The following is a 17,298-nucleotide window of genomic DNA, read 5'->3' as shown; positions in this document are numbered from 1 at the left end:
TCAGCTGGACACGGGCAGAGCTTGAGTGTTGACAGCAGGTCTCACCTCTCCATCTGCTACTGGGCGGGACCTTCAGTCCCCATGCAGACAGGGAGTGAAGGAGGCTGGTAGACAGACTGTAATCTATGAACTCTTCAGTTACTGAGGGTGCTGAGACCAAACAGGTCCAGCTGCGTATAGCCTGACCCAAGCAACAACTATCTATCCTCATCAAGGCCGCTCCACCTCCGACAACTCCCCCTCTCAGCTCTTGTCAGCCTCTTCATTCTCCTTTATTCTCCTCTCCTTTCCTTCATTCATCACTCACAACTATCACCCCTCCATTCCACTGTTCACTGCACGGCAGGCCATAACCACCCGGCTCCTCGACCTATTACCACAGAATCCATTATGTCTTCCCCAGCCACTCTTTATCTTCATCCACCAATTCAATCCATCCAGTCACCCATCCAGCCAAATATTCAGACTTCTTGCCTCCATTGTAGCTCATCACAGGGTTCCATAGCCACTCTGAACCTGGGATTATCATCTAGGAGTTGCTTCAACCGTGTGGGTTAAAGCACAGAGAGGGAAAATAGAAGCTATAATGTGTCCTTCTCTTTCTATCTCTGCACAAGCCAACAGTGGATGGTATATTTCTTTTTTATTTTTCACACCTTGAGGCACAAACAGCCCACACCCCACTGTTGAGCACCATAAGTGGGATTACATAAGTGTGATAACTAGCAGAGAGGAGGTTGGGGTGGCGAGGGGATATTAGCCGCTCTGGAGACTGGAGGAGGATAAGGCTGGAGATACCCACCGCAACATCTTCTCTGCTTGGTTGGCTTCCCACAACTGGCTCAGTATCAGCCCACTATCAGCCTGGGGAGAGAAAGATGGGGAGGCAGCGATGGTAGCTCAGAGGAGGAGGAGGAGGAGGACTGAGAGAATAAGACCACAGGCTGATTAGGGGGAGCGACTGAGAGAGGCAGAGGAAAGAGAGAGCGATAGATGGAGGAAAGGTTAGGGGGAGAAAGGGGAGCCGAGAAATGTTCCACCCCTGTGGCCATAGTCCTGTCGAAGCCAGGATAGAGATGTCAGGCCACATCCTGTCTGCCGAGGGAAGGGGATGGGAGCCAGGATCAGGCAGCAGACAATTAGACTTCAAGCCACAGGCTCTTATCCCTTTGCATTTCTGCCTCTCCCCCTCTATCTTCTTTGTCTTTTTGTCTTTCTTTACATCACCATCCCCCCTCATTCTGAGCATCCCTAAAGCTATCCAACATCAGCACTTGATTCTCCTCTGTTTCCACAGGCTTCCCGGAGGCCGATCAAGTGTCCCTCCCTGGACCGCAGAGGGACAGAACCGATGCCGACCTCGCAAGGTCACAGAGCTCGCTTCCATTAGATGAAACCCTAGACCTTCCATTTGCCTCTTTCTGTGCCTCTTTCTTCCCTCTACTTCAGCCAAAGCACTCCACTTGTTTTTGAGCCAATATCACACTATTATCCTCACTTTTCACAAATCATACACGTTTTCCCCTGGCTTGATTGCTACTGAAGATGCCATTTCTCTGTCATTTTGCTGAGAGCGAGGGTGACCTTTGGAGTTCAGACGAAACAAAATAAATCAATTTTGCCTTTCCCTATTGTTTTACAGAGAGGCAGGAGTAATTGTTAATCTTAGCTCTCAGTGCTCAAGTGGCTTTGGATACTGTGCAGTTGATGTTGTAAATACCCTTAGCAAATAATACTTTACAAGTCAACATTTTTTAGTTAACCAACCGTAAAGGCTTTTCTACTTACCATTTATCTCTGCATCTTTTCCACTCTCTTTCACGCTGGGTAAACAGTTTTCCAGGTAAACTCCATTGTGGTAGCAGCTATCTCCCTCACTGAGCTGTGGTGGCGGCTCCCAGCACATACATGGCGTCTGCATGATGCCGCAGGGCCTGTTAGATGTGCTGGAGGCCAGACAGTCCTCCAGCCACTGGCACAGCATCTGACAGGCCGCCATGCTGGGGTTACGCTTCCCCACTACCAGGTACTCTGTTTTGAAATCCCCATCACCATCTGTGATGGCCACACCCACCCGAGGAGGTCCCTTCCTCATTTGGAGGAACTGCTTCCCGGCCTCCAGGAAGGCCACCGGGGCAGATGTATCGCACAGCCTCACTACCTCGTCAAAGCTCTCCATGCCCAGGTAGGTGCGCGTGGTTTCCAGGAAGGAGTCGTACTGGAAGGTGCGGAGCTGTGATGGCATGCAATCCTCAGTAGGTTTGGTCACCTTGATGAAGATGGTGTAGCGCCGTGGATCGGGGTTCTGCAGGGTCCAGGAACAAGGCACGGTAGGGAACACTGATGATGACAGGAAGAAGCCGAAGAAGCGGCTTTGAACTAAGGTGGAGCAGGAGTCTGACTCTGGGCCTGAGGGGGCTGCATGGTTATGACTCGCCATCAGCAGCAGAGGGACAAAATACAAGAGTAGCACTGGGAGTGGCCACCTTGCTTGGCCAGGTATCCGAGAAACAATGCTTGTCATGGTTTGCAGGTGATGAAGAAGGAGAAGGTATTGCAGGTTGAAAGCTGGTTTCTGGTTTCGGAGTACTCAACTTCCAGCTCTGTAGGGCCAAGGAAGAACAGAACGATGAAAAGGGGGAAGAGGAAAAGGACGCGGAGGTGGAGGAGGGCGAGAAAGGTTGCTTCAAAGATCCAGCGATCGGCCCATGGCTGCATCAGTCGACCCAGAGATTCACATGAACCTGTGAAATGGAAGAGACAAGATATGAATTAGACTTCGTATCTGATCAGACAACGGAATGGGATTACACTGATTCTCTTTATCTCTGCAATGAGAAATCTCAGCTTTTATTGTTTACGCTGTAAACTGAGAGTGACTGCAGTGACTCGGGGCCACAGAGAACACGGTGAATAGAAGCAGATGGGGGGAGGCAGCCAGTGATTTAGTTAACTTTTTCTTCATTACACAAGTTCAGACTGGTCTCTTCCTGAGAGACAACTGCTTTCCTCACATGTCCGTTCCCATATTTCATCCGCCAGCTCATTAATTTGTCCAATTATAAGACTATTAATTACAAAAAATGCAACACCTGCAGTCATTCATTACTCCACTTTATCAGGGATGAGCCACAGACAGCAACGCCGTGATCAATATTCCTCTTTGTTTTTGTGTATTAAATGAAACAATTAGCTGATGTTTTGCATTTAAATACACATTCAAAAGATGACAGCAGTATATTTCACTATTTGGTACATTTCCTCTGTTAAACTTCTCTTTTACATTATGTGCAGGGCTGCTTCCCCTTGAGTGGTTTGTTGTTTTAAGTTGTTATAATCAGTGTTACTTTATTGAAAGGCTATGATGTGGAAAATGCTTTTAGGATGGTAAACAATATCATTCAAATACACACTTCTGGTTTGCTCTTGTAGTGAAAATTGTATAGTTTCATCTGAGTGGAAAAATTATTGCCCATTTTTAGGTATTGTATGAAAAACAAAAAGTGCTCAGTCTGCAGCAGTGAGGAATATTTATGACGTCTGTCAGCAGAGTGTTTAGTGCAGATTTAAATGTGAAAGCTGAATATTACAACAAGCAGACTGTAATTTAATCCTCAATTAAATATAATACAAACAAGCTAAATTGATTTTAGTTCTAGGAAGTAACAGAAACGGGTTAGATAATTTGTGAGTATGCTGGACTGCATTATGACACATGCATCAAAATGACATGTATTTATTTAATTTAAAGCTGGACTTGTATTTTCATAATGACCATCGATCAAAATGAAAGAGCTTGTTAGAAGAAGATGAACCCTGAGAGAATAAACACCAACTCTGCAGTTGATTTTTGTCTCACTGCCCTCATTGTCTTGTTTCTAGCTGCAAAAGGCAGCTGTTTTCAACAAAAAAAGCTCAGGTAAACTTGCTTTATGCTGCTTGTCCAACAAACAGAAATAGCCAACAATTAAGTAATCATATAGTGGTGCTGTCAGAGCTAGATATTGTTTTTAGGAGTTTGTGAAGTCCAGGGATGCATTAATCTGATACATCTGATAAGTATTAGTAAAGACACACCTTATGAAGCATGTCAGGTCTTAGCTGTGAAATAAACCGATCCACATAAAAAAAAATGTGTGTGTGTATATAATATATATCTTCATCTATCTTCACCATTTTAGTTATAGAATTGTTTTGCTTTTGAAACAGTGACAAACAAGAGTTGTAGTGTTGGCAGAGTGGGGGCCCCATGCATCACACAAGGTAGCCAGAAAATATTCATAATGGATGCAACAGTGAGTCAACCAACTTACAATATAAATTATACAATATTTCAAAAATCAGACAAGCTCCCTTGATGTATGTCCTAAATTCTTACCCTTAAAACAGCCAAAAGTGAGCATTTAAATAAGATGTAATCTGTTTGAAGATGACCTAATAAGAGGCTTGTGGATTTTGGCCCCCACCACTTACATTGTAAGTGCATTATGAAGGGATCATCTAATTAACGGTATGAACAGGAGGAATGATTGCAGCAAGGAAAACCTTTTTCAGTGTTCATTTGGGCTCCTGACTGTTGTTAAAAGACACACTTGAAAAATTGTGAACCCATCCTTTAAAGATCTTGGGCTTTTTTCCTATTGATACCAAAATATAGACAGTTTTTAAACCAGTTCTTCAGGCTGAAAAAATGACAGGCCTCAAATCCACATCACAACAAATCAAATGTGACAATAACTTTTGTACAACAGGCACCATTGGATCCCTGTTGAGGTCCTTGATATAGATTTCAGTATAGCTGAGGACACCAGCCCTGTGAAGCCCCGCACTGATCAATCATAATGATCTGTAGGCCCGACAGAAAGAAAGTCTGGAATAATCACGTTTGTGTGTGTTTCTGTGGGGAGGTGTGGGGACGGGATGGACTAAAAGATACATTGTCAGACAATAAATAAAACACAATCTAAACAGAAAATCCCTCTAAAACAGGCCTTTGAGAAGAAAGTGCACTGTATCATCTTTGAAGAATGTTTCCTTTTCAAACACACTTAATAAAGCAAACTTGAATCAAACTGTGCATCTGGCCTAGTCGACAAGAGCATTTTTCCTTAATAACAGGAAGCCACTTTAGACAGCTTAAGAACCTCACATATCTGAAATCAGATCAGTAAATAAAGAGATTGATATGGTTTGCATTTAGGAGAAATTCTAAGCTTTTATATGCTTTTTAATCTTTATTCTGTTAATTATTTCTCTATATTGGAAAGTACACCTATTTAACAATGAATTCCAAAACATGCATTTTCTCCCACTACATGTTATTGACTGTGGGGCACATTTTACTCATTGTCAACATGCAAGCTGCAATATAAGATAATTTCTTCTGTCTTATTTTAGCATAAATCACTTATCAAAACAAACTATTGAGATCTACGCACAAGCACGTGAGAGCCCAGTAGGACTTGCACATGTATCTGCAATTTGCAGTTTTAGGCAGTCATTTGTGAAATGTGAAGCTGCCACTGTTTGCGATCTGAGTGTAAGCAGTGCTCGTAAATCACCAGTCCCAGTCTCAATGATGGGCAGTGACTTGATCAGGATGCCAATCATTAGAATCTTTAAACACAATACGTTGTGTGAATTTATATTCTAACTGTCATCTCCGGATGAATCAGACTAGAATGGACTCTGTCCAACTTGATCTGGTCTGGACTTTGGTCATAACACCTAAACCAGATCTACAATGTAATCTGCTCAACAACAATAGTGTATGTCACCACCTTACACAAACACGGTTGTATTCATATTACATTGGGTGTTTGAATACATGGACACGTTCACAGGTCTGTCAGCATATGCAAGTGGACAATACACACAGACCATCATGGATATGGGCAAATGATGAACTTTACGTCACATGAACCTTCACAGATCCTTGGGGCCACAGGAAATGTGGGTTTATTGTGTCACAATGCTGACAAGCTGTACATTTTTTGTTGTAAAAAGCACTTACAAGTCACATACAATTTAAAATCTCAAACAACTGTGTAAACCAGAAATAGTTTGAATTAAGCAAGACTGTGACTTTTTGTATGTTACTGAATGAATATTTGGGGCTGTGATAGTAGTGAATCTGCCTCCAGAGTCGAGCCTGCTCTGCAGTCTTCTCTAGGGGAATGCAGTAAAATTTTGCCTCCAAAGAGCCTTTGTGAAGCCAAAATAACCCCTGGTTTAATTCAGTGGTGTCAATTCTTGAAACCTGAAGCTATGGCATAGTCCCAGTATCTAATATCACTTACCACCAAAAGACTTTTCTCCTGGTACAGTGATTCACCCTGTCTCATTTTATCTCATTCTGCCTCACGTCTTATTCTGCCTCATCCTATTTCACCCTGCCTCAGCCTGCCTCAGCCTGGCAGCTCTCTAACTTCACCTTGTACCAAAAAGCATCCAGGGAAAACTGCCTTGGTCTTCTTCACCAGACAGGCCTGACAGTAATGAAATGAATAGAGCTTTAACAGAGGATAAAGAGCTGCTTCTTATTGACAGCTCCACCTCATCTATCTCCAGACTCCCACATCCACCCCACCCCACACTCCTCCTCCTAACCTGCCGCAAAGTCTGATCACCCAACATGCAGTGCTCTATTGGAGTTTCCTGTTCATGTCAAGGCACCGAGCATTGCCTCACACCTCCCTACCTCCGGCAGAAACACACACACTCAGACACCCACACCGTCCTCTATCGATCTTTGTGTTTGAGAAGCTAACAGAAAGAGAGCAGCTATTAACACACTTTCATCTACTCTGCGGCAGAGGAGAATAAGACACAGCAGTGAAAGAGGAGACTTGGGGCAGAGCTGCACAGTGGCAGTCTGCTGCATGAAATCTGACCCAAAGATTAAACTTGATGTTCCTTGTCAATTAATCGATGCAACTCTTTGAATCTCTGCCGTTACATGTTGTATTATGGTTTTGGAAAGGCTATAAGACACTGAAAGCCTGCAGGATTTTCCAAGCACACAGAATAACACCGAGCACTTGTGATTCTGGGCTTTTCTAAATAAAGCATGTAGTTCAGGAAGGGTAGTGCTGTGCATGACATACACAAGATACCAATTTAAAGCCCCTAAGTGTAGAATAAGTGTGATTATAGGATCTTTACATTTTTGCATGGTTTTTGTTTGAGAAAAATGTGATAATTCTGGTGCAGCCTATGTGTTGTTTTCATTCCATTTATTACCTGGTTTGGACGATAATGACGTAATCCATTAATTTCAAATAACTGCACAGTATAACTTCACATCTTTGACACAGGTGTTGGTTTGCAGTTCTGACTTAATGTGTCAGTATTGAAACTGCAGGTAAGCATAGCAACAAAGAGGTTTTACTAAAGAGCTTGGAGCTATAGTGTTATTAATGTAATCAATTACAAAAGAAAAGATAAATGGCTACTTCCAAATGTTGAATAAGAAACAAACAAGGAAGTGCTTCTTGGATTTGACAGCAATGCAACACTAAACAGGTTCTCCTGATGCATGGGTAGGAAATGTTCACAGAATTTGGGAATGAATTGATATTGATATATCATGGAGATATTAGGGAATATTGAGGCTGATAAGTGCTGTAACTAGAAATTGCAGTACAGAAATGCCAATGATATTATTGAGGCATTTTACAAATATCGCAGTGTAATTATATCATTTGTAACATGGTTACCATTCTTTAATAACCAAATTTAAAGTTGCACTAATCAATATTTTTTTATATCAACAATGACTCAAATGACTATGTGCTGTGGTAAAAGAGTCGCTCACAGTGACACACCCACAGAGAATTATCACCAACTCTCTAGTTCCCCTCAGCTCCACAGAGCTTTTTAGCCTCTTTTATCTAACAGTTTTAGTTTTCCGGCCCACAAACTCCGCTCTCATCAACTTCATTTCTAGCAGTTAGCAGCTTTTTTCAGACCCTAACCCTCAAACCTTTGATAAACCCACTGTATATTACTTCCCAACCACCAAACAGCAAACAGACACAGTTAGCTGTAGACTAGATGGTGAACATAGTGGAACATTTAGCAGCTGAAAAGACAGATATTTTTCTCAGAAGTTGAGCAAAACAGCTAAAAGGAAAAAAAGAGCTAAAAGGAGAGTGAATGTATTCATCAGGTAACCAAAATCATGGCTCCAAATGGATGCTGTTACTCCATGTCTGCTGGATGTGTAAAAAGGCAACTGTTATAAGGTGACAATGTGTCATTTGTTTTGTTACCAGCTTCCAGCTGCCCCCAAGTCACCAACATTCAATCAGCTTTAAGCAATCCTTAAAAAACAGAAAAGGTCAAGTTTGTAATGCTACATGTTTTTTTTTTCTCTGTCAAACAGGTATATTGATATTGATATTAGAGACAATCCTGTAGCTTACCAAATGACTGTGTCCATGGTTTATTGATATTAAGATTATATAGTTAGTGTGAAGGAATGTACCATGTATGAACTGCTCCTTAGACAAGCAGGCAGTGAGGGACAGACAGCTGTCTTCTTCCCGGTCGAGCTGACCTGGCTTTATGATTGTTGCGCTGAACTAAACAATCTTATAGTGATGTTGTGACTGGGGGCAACGTTGCCTGAGTGCTGCCTGAATAACTGAGAGTGGTTCAACTCTTTTCCTTCAGATTTGCTGTGGCTTTTCACTGGGTCTACACCAGCAGTTTGAGTAGTAACTATCTCCTTGGTTGATCAAGTTTGTGTTTGTCAATAAATCTTTTTGCATAAGACATCCATATTGCTTGGATTTTCTGAAATGAGGAGCTCAAGATCTCTATAACAGTGAGGATTTTTTAAAACATAGACATTGCCAAAACTGGAGTCACAAGATGTTCACATAAGCTCCTGCATATGGAGTTTCTGTCCATATACAGCGGCTGCCTGTGCACATTCGTATTCAGAATGAGAAAGTTCTTCACTGGGTGGAAATTTTAGTATTCTGTTGCTGTAGAATTTATTCCTTTCAGCCTGTGGCTGGAACAGCAAGCAATTAAAAGAACAAAGGTGTTGCATTAGCCAGCAGCCTAGAAGCATGAATCGATGTAAACATGCCCAACAGACTGGCTCTGTGAGCGAGTTGGAACAATGGCCCAATCACAGAGAAGCAACAGTCCCTCTGACAGAGATGTAGAGGGAGAGAGAGATAGAGACAGAGACAAAGAGAGCACTGATGAGAAAATGATAGAGTCGCATGTAGCATCACTTCTCACATCAGCAGCACAGGGATTACAGGCTGATTAGCAGAATAGCACAGGGACCTGCTGCCGCACTCCGCCGTATGAACTACAAGGCAAAAAGCCACAGGGCTGCCAGATGCAGACGGATTCCCTCTTCTGTGAAGTACAAATTGTATAAAATTGCTCCTCTGCGTCATCAAATTCTTTCACATGCAAAATAATTTGGCAGGGACATCAGTTATAGCAGTTTATGCTGCTGATGTTGATCGTGGAGGCTCTTTAGTCTGTGCATATCACACTCAGGTGAACAATCAGAATGAGAAATGGGAAAAGAGGGAATGAGAAGGACCCATTCTATAAGGTTAGCCTGATGTACAGTATGAGGATGAGTTGACATGTTTATTTAAACTCAGATATGTTATGTAAATTACTGGAATGAACACATGAACTTTATTACATCCTCTGCAAGACGGACAAACAATACTAGCCTTAGAACGTGGCAGAAGATGCATAATCAAGTGAAAACAAACAAAAAAGGCAGCATCGACTGATAACGGCATGAATGTTCATCAGTTGAGCACTGCAGTATACCAGCCAGAGTAAAAGGCAAATGAGAAAATCCAAGGAAAACATGAAATAAAAACTTTTAAAAAAGAACAGTGTGTATTCTTCTGGTTTAAATATTATTTTAATAAATGCAAATTTAGACATACTTAATTTAACTTTTAATTTAGCAAAAACTTCATATGATTTGGTAATTTTAAGTATTTGTAGCAAGAGGATCTTTTTCTTAGTTTTGTTCTTTCTTGTATTAAATATAATGAAGTTCACCTCCTGTCTCTTGTCACACTGTCATTAAAGACACAGAGGCCGAGCTAATGGACATCTACAGACATCCAGCTGTAGAACAGTGAAATGAGTATTGAGGACATTACTGATGCAGTTTGTAAAAATAACAACAGCTGTGTCACTTATCATTTTCTGTTGCGTTATCTGGTTTGGCAACTTTAATAAAAAGAGATATTCATGTCTCCAGCTTCACTCACTGCACTGCTAGAAACACTAATATATTGATATACTGTAAGATTTAGATATTTAGATATTATTTTTATATAATTATACAGTATACCATTTGTGTATACTTATGGGCTTAAATCCTGATTAAAATTGTTGAAACATATCAAACTGCATTCATTTAGAAACATGTCTAATATACTGGTGGTTTAAAGCAATATAATATTTATACGTTTTTTATTTGGTTTGTAAAAAGTAATTGATTTTACAAAAATTTTTAAAAAAACTATAATATTAGGTTCATAAATCTTCATTGATTTGACTGATGTCAACAGCCAAAGTGCATCTGGAAGCTGTAGAAATGTATAGCATTTTAGATTTTGAATATTTTTGGAACATTTTGTCATTTTGAACTGAACAGAAACAAAAATTGGGGAATAACTTTAGAAATCAAAAAGGTTATGGAGTTTTATAAGATGAAAGTAATACTATTTTTAACTTTTCTGTGTCATAATCATAATGTGTGCACAGTACTAAAACAAATGTGCCATATTGGAGTTAAAGGAACACTGAACCAAAAATCAATCTTTTGAGTATCAGCTACTCACCACCTGTAGGTTTGAAAGGAGGCTCTGAAAAGTTTGTAGTGTTCCCCTTTACAGTAGCGTCAGTAAACTCGGATTCACAACAATTACAATTCATTCTAATGTCAAGTTTTGTCTGGTGGTTGTGAAATAGGTCAATAACACTCCTCACTCTGAATGCATAGTAAATTTGCTCTTGCATGACAGTAATCTTCAATCCGATATGCACTCCAAATGTCCAAGTACCACCTATTTTCCTAAATATATGAATGAATTCCCGAACTGTCATGAGTGAGGAAGGTTAATGGAGGAACAAGCTGGAGGACACGGTGGGGTCGTTACTCGACAAACTGCTGCTGTTTTTGTACAGCTGCACCCTGATGACTGCAACAACAAAACCTGCGATGTCATGCAAGGCTCCAAAATTAAACAGATAATCATCTGTCTCTGCTGATGAATGTGTTTACCGTGGTAAATGTCAAAGCGTTTCTAATAAGAAGAGAGAAGACACCAGACACACACACACACACACACACACACACACACACACACACACGAAGTTGCTCTCCATTATTCTGATACACATTTCATTACAGCTCCTGCAGAGCTCAATGGGAAGTCTTACAGTGACAGTGGGGAATGTTTAATTGATTAGAGCAGACTTGGAATAAAGTAATAAATAGTCATGTATTGTAAAGAAATTAAAGACACACACAGACCAACATAAGCATTTCTGTCAAAGAATAATTTTGTTCCCATATATCTTATTTTAAGTCTTATGAAACTGTGGAAACAGAGCATGATAGGCTGTACGGATGTGTATGTGTGTGCATGTGCGTGTGTGTGTGTGTGTGTGTGTGTGCGCACGCCCGTGTGTGTGAATACAGAAATCATAGCAGTGTTGTGTGGGAGGAACAGGTCAACCTGTCTAGCCTTGCATTGAGGAGGCAATGACCCAACGAATACACCATTCAAATGCTTTCAATAGAACTTTACTCCAGTAGTGTTTAAATGCTGTGTCATGGGCTTTTACACACTTGGATTCAGCAATGCATTTTATTGTTGGAAATACTGAATACTGATATGTTTTAGAATAAAAACTATTCATTTCAGTTGTACTGAATATGACTACAAAATTCAGGTTATAACTATCATTGAAAAAGGCCCTGTTTACACCTGGCATTAACATCTGTCTCGGGTGACCCGATCACAAGTGGACAGCTTTAAGTACGTCTCTACGTGCGTCTTGAGTGACCACTTGTGATCGGATCTCGCTTCCCCGCTCTATAAACAAATAAACACTGAAATCATTTCTGTTTGCAAAGACCAAATTCGTTGTTTTTTTAACCAGGGGTCTTTGTTCCCTCTGTCCAAAGCTGTGTTCAACTTGTTTGATGACAGGATAAACAAATATGCAATGCACTGTGCCCCCTCACGAAAATCAAATGCCCGTCCTATTGATTTACTCTATTGTCGCGTCTGAACACATATATATGTATATATAAAAAATACAGAGCTACGATCTCCCTGCAGCTGCGAGACGCTGTGCGCATTTATTCACAAGGCACAGCAGCACAACTTCATTGATTATTTAAATCTCTGACACGCCAACAGGATCGGTCAGGATCTAATGTTAATTAATGTTCTGTGTTCTTCTACACATCCAATAGGTCAGCTGATACACACACAGTCCAGGTTCATACAGTGAAAAGTATGGAGTAAAGCAGCCTCCTCCTGATAAATTCTGAGCTCATTATGTCGAGCAGCAACTCTCCAGCAACGTTTAGCTTCTGAAATATTTTTTTAGACAGACAAGCGAAAAGTTAATAGTTTAATTTCTATTCTAATTGTCGATTTGATGAGGGAAATGGGTTAGGAAAATAGAGGATGTCAGTTGAGTAGACGGTCCTTCATTGTGGCCCAGGATGCATTGCGTTTACACTGCTTAATAAATGTGGCCACATGCAGCCCAGACCACCTCAGAATGTGGTCTGAGTGATCGGATCTCTATGCGTCTTCAATGCGTCTTGGGCGCGTTTACACCTGTACTTAGAGCTGTCCACTTGTGATCGGATCACCTGAGACGGATGTTAATACCAGGTGTAAACAGTGATAAAGACTTAAAGGTCATTAGACTCCACATAATAAAAGTGTGTACTGGGGAAAAAATTGAAACATACCCTGTGGAGTCTGTGACCACTAGTGGACGGTGCAGATGACTTAATACATATTCCGCCAACTGCAGTGGGCAGCGATGCAAATGTGTACTGAATGTAATAAATCAGTAACACACCAGTGACGCACTAAATGTAGCAATGCACCAGCAAAAGGCCAACAATATGATGTATTTGGAGTGCTGAATACAAATTTATTGTAAAATAAAAATCCCCTGCATCCTCTAAAGCATTCCACACAAAAACCACCATTATCAAAGAGATGCGAACAAGCAAGGTCAATTTTTACTTTTTATTATAAATCTTTTAAAATAAGGGTTTAATATTCATGACATTTTCCCAGAGCCAAAAAAACAGGGCTTTCCTTGATGATGTCATTCCAATGTATAGTCGGACTATCTGGTGGGGTCAGGGAGAGAGACACTAACATGAATGTTAAACCAGGAAGAGAGGGAAGTTTCTTGCTCTGGTATGCTCTGTTGAGCAGTTTTCAGTGGAACGAGGTACTGCCTCCCATGTCTTTATGAAGTGAACAAAACACTGGTTCCAAAATATTCCAAAAATTGGTTTGTAAATGTTTTATGAAGAAGAAAAATACCTTAAAAATATGTATTTAGATTCTTACATATAGTTGACATATACCAAGAGATAACTGGACAGTTATCACATTAATTATTCATTTCACTGGGTCTTGCTTGCTCTGAATGTGGTACTAGAGAAACCAAGCGACAGACTGACATGACATGCCTCATGCCGGACTGCTGTGTGGCAGAAAAATTGCACTGCTGTCAGTCTGTATCAGTCAAAGCCCCCAGCGCAGAGTGAAGACAGCAAACAGACGTCAGCATTGTTTACAGAACTGGAACACTCGAGCCACTAAAGCACCATGAGTGTAATTGAACATGTCTATTATTAGGTTTACTGTACAGACTGTGTATACTGTAGTCACTGAGTGACTCCAGCTGCACGATGCTCCGTCCTTGAGTGTGAAATGAAAAAAAAAAAGAAGAAACAGAGACACGGAGAGCAATTACTCCACACACAACAGGCGACGGCTGTGTTGAAGTGGATCTGGAGTTAAATACAACCTTAATTGGATTTCACCAAGATGAGAATTTATGACATGCGTAACCCCAGATTACAGTCTTACCACATACGGAGCAAACAGCACAAGTGGTTTTACAAACACATTAGTGGGCTGATAATGAGAAACAGATCCTTGGCTTTGTTAGATTCTTCTAACACTCACGGCTGCGGTCACAGCAGCGCTCTCCCCACAGTCAGGAGAAAAAGCAGAACAAGATTAGAGTCCTGATGCATCTGCCTGTCTGTGTGTGTGTGTATGTGTGTGTGTGTGTGTGTGTGTTATCTCTCCTTCCTAATACCATATCTCTCAGTAGGGATGTTACTGATGAAAATGTGATGGTCCTCTTTTCCACTAGCGCCATAAGTCTCAGTATAATGGACGCTTTGTTCTACGACATAATCGCATTAATATGAAAGGCAATTGCTCCGGATAGCAAATCAAATCAAGCCAGATCACATTCTGATGAAAATGAGTTAATCAGAAAAGCTACGTGTTTGCACAAAGGGAAGGGGATTAAAACTGAAAAGGGACATCATATGTGACCAACTGCTTTCAAATGTCATTGCAGCTCCGTGCTTGCATCAGCTGGAATGAAGACAGTGTCTGTATTCCTTCTTCTAATGTCAAAAATATGCATCCGTCGGAGACCGAAGACTAAAATAATATTTGAAGAATTTAAGAATCGATTTATATTAGAGCTCTGGACAGATCTGTTTTTTAAACCATCCTGATCCCACAGTGCATTATATTAAGCCTGTTGCAGCCTGCAATTTACATTTAGTGCCAGTTCTCATCATGTCATCAGAGGATGTATTAGTTTTGATTATAATTAGTGTTCCAATTATTAGTGCTTCTGCATTTAGCACAATAGTAAAGACCTACTCTACTATAATTTAACCACGCAATTGAAGATGCATACATACTGTACAGGTAACAAACTACAGTCCTTCAGTCACCAACAGCCGGTTGCACCAGCAGTTTGTAAATTCAAACTTAGCCTAGTTAGTAAGTGAAGATTTACACATCACTAAATTAAAACCCGTTACACCACACAAAGTAGCTCTTATGTAGAGATGGGTTGTTGCTAAACATTTTCACCTAAGTACTAACTACTAGGAGGAACTGTTAGACAGCTGAACATAGTTTAGTTAGTAATGTGGAATATGGTCAACATATCTGAACTGTCACATTATTGTACATTACATTTCACAGAAAAAACACAATATACCTCAAATTACAAAATGCTAAACCAATAAGGTTAGACTAAACGACCAAATAAGGTCGGTTAGCTTAATTGGATAAACTGCATGAATGCTGCTAATTGTAAAACACACATATTTCTCTAGGTATGCAGATATAAGTAAAAAAAAAAAAAAAAAAAAAAGTCATACCTGCATTTACAAAGGACACCATCACCAAAACACTAAATGAGGGAATATCTCTTGGAAGAATGATGTTCATCCCTCCAGTAAAGTTCCACACAATGGAGAATGTGACCTCTCAATCACCTCCAACATCATGATTTTTTAGTGTTTCCAGTAGGTCTGGTGCTGTGCTCAGTGATGGCTGTTTCCCTGGTTGGAAAAACAACCGACCATCATCATCATGAGAATCAGAGCTTTGTAGGTGAGATTAGGAATGGGGACTATCATCTTCCTATGTGAGAACCAGGAATATGGCAACAGAAAAAAAGAAAGTGATCAAATCTCATCACAAGTCTTGGCTGTGAAGTCTTGAGTCAAGTTCCAGGTTAAATCCAAGTCCTAAACTTTGTGATTCAAGTCAGTATTTGTCTGTTGGTCTGGACTGCCAAACACACCCTTCATGCCTGCTCACCTAACATTAATGGGTGCTGTCAGATACATTCAAAGTATGTCTGTTGTCTGGAAAATGAAGAATTGATTTACTGCACACTGTTTTATGCATCAATTTAAATCCTCAGGTTTGGGGAGGATATCAAGTCTTTCCATAATCAGACGGGTGAAGTCGTTGGTGTTTGAGTCAGATTCATGTGACTCAAGTTCACACCACTGCACAAAAGTAGCCACAAAATTGCCAAGAAGTGCTGATGAGATGGACCCAGCTGTAAGTAATAACAACTCTTAAATCATCATCTTTCTTCAACTGCCATGGAAAACATCTAGTTAACTGCCCCTAACAACCGCTATCACAGCTTCAACTGAAAAAGACATCAGCAGGACAAATACATCAGTCACTACTGATTGGTTAGGCCATAAACAAAACAGGAACAATGAAGCTGCTCTGGAAGAAAGTGATGGACCGTCTTTTAATTTGTCATCCATTTGTGGCCATTAGTTATTAAGTTATAGAGTTCTGGCATTTTCAGAGAACTCTTTGTTAGTGTAATCAGTGACAAAACACTGCACCACAGTGGCTGAATTGATTCATAATTGAGTTTAATCAAAAACTGATTTTTGTAGCTATAATTTTATTTCAGTCAACTGTTTTTTTGTTTTTTATAGCAGTGGCTCATTGTTTGTACCGATGATTCAATCGGGAGGATTTTGTGCCCATCTAATTGTTGGAAATGCTCCAATGGGCAGTCAACTAAAATGATCTTTGGCAGAAATGAACAGGAGCTGTGGCTGGCTGTTAGAACCCCGTCAGTTACTGCTATTGCTTTTTGAGTTTTATCATTTCTTTTATAACAAAAAGGATGAAAAAAAACTCCACTTAAGCTGTGCATTAATCCTTTCTATCCTATTTAAGACTTTTTTTTTTTTTTTTAATCAATGTTTGTTTTTTCTATTCAGCGTAATTCAACTGAAAATCCATTCAGCTTTACAGCCGGCTTGTACGTTGTCATAGGTAATGTGTCTCTTTCACGGCTGCTTCCACATCAATAAAGAGCAAATTCCTGATCAGCTACAGGTTAAGTGCTGTCGAGTTGAGGAGCGGCCTGAAAATGATGCTATCCATTATACCATCATTAAGGATGGGAGCAGAATTACATGATGAGCCTGTTTGTGCCAAACGCATATTATTAATCACTGCAGTGCAAACACCCACAATATGTATGCACACACAAACATGCATTCATACACGCCATAAACAAAACGTACAAAAACATAAGAGTACATACACTCAAGTCATGTCAAACAGGATGTGCATTGATTTGTGAGTGAGACACACAGACACACGCATATGTATACACACACACACACAAAGGGCAGCGATGACTCAGTATAATAGC

Source organism: Thunnus thynnus, chromosome 10, assembly GCF_963924715.1.
Source record: "Thunnus thynnus chromosome 10, fThuThy2.1, whole genome shotgun sequence".
Lineage (NCBI taxonomy): Eukaryota > Metazoa > Chordata > Actinopteri > Scombriformes > Scombridae > Thunnus > Thunnus thynnus.
Note: the sequence above shows the minus strand (reverse complement) of the source record.